The sequence below is a fragment of the Pongo abelii genome, chromosome 3 (genome assembly GCF_028885655.2).
Source record: "Pongo abelii isolate AG06213 chromosome 3, NHGRI_mPonAbe1-v2.0_pri, whole genome shotgun sequence".
NCBI lineage: Eukaryota > Metazoa > Chordata > Mammalia > Primates > Hominidae > Pongo > Pongo abelii.
Genome location: NC_071988.2, coordinates 210,325,961 through 210,327,163, shown reverse-complemented (window position 1 = coordinate 210,327,163; position 1,203 = coordinate 210,325,961).

The window sequence follows — 1,203 nt, the reverse complement described above, 5'->3', positions numbered from 1 at the left end:
AAATTTCAGGGCTTTTTTGGTGGGGCATTTGCAAGTATATGTCAGATTTAAATATAATATACCCTTTCACCCAGTAATTTTACGTATGAGCAGAAAGAGTCACATACATATACAAAGGATATTCATTATAGTCACATGTATATACAAAGATTAATGTAAAATAGTATTCTTTAACAGTGAAGAATTGGATTTAACAAAAATATATACTGACTGAAGGCTGGGGGCGGTGGCTCACTCCTGTAATCCCAGCACTTTGGGAGGCTGAGGCAGGCAGATCACTTGAGGTTAAGAGTTCAAGACCAGCCCGGCTGACATGGTGAAACCCCATCTCTATTAAAAATACAAAAATTAGCTGGGCATGCTGGCAGAAGCCTGTAATCCCAGCTACTTGGGAGGCTGAGGCAGGAGAATCACTTGAACTTGAGGCAGAGGCTGCAATGAGCTGAGATCATGCCACTGCACTCCAGCTTGGGTGACAGAGTGAGACTCTATCTCAAAAAAAAAATTATGGTACACATGATACGTAATACAACACAGCAATTAAAAAGACCGAGGCAGATATATATATATGTAATGCACATATATAATGCATATATATAACGCATATATATAATGCATATATATAAAATGCCTATATAATGCATATATATAAAATGCATATATATATAATGCATATATATATATGTATTGACATAAAAAGCTTTCACAGATAAGTGGAAAAAAGGCAGGTCATTTAATAGGATATGATCACATTTTTGGAAAAAGCAGCATTTTATACTGAACTGTGTGTGTGTGTGTGTGAGTGTGTGTGCTGATGTCTAGGAAAGTGTTTGGAAAACACAAACAGTGCTCACATATGGTCAGGGAAGTGGAATCGAAAGAAGATATGGAGGGAAAGAAGGTGTAACTGGGTGCTTAAGGGGGTTATTTTAACTTAAAAAATCTAGACGTTAAATATTTGATATAAATATATATATTATTCTCCCATAGAATGTATTTATATCAAACTATTATGTAAAATACATTTTTAAAAGTGAAAAATCTGTCATGTGAGTTCTTATTGTTTTCGTGATCATTTTTCATGTAACTAGTATCTCCTCAGCATCACTATTTTAGGGCTACCCTTTCTTTTGGGTATTATGTAATCTTGGGTGTAATCTTATGTAATCTTTGGGGGGGCATGGGGGAAGCCCAAACCTGACA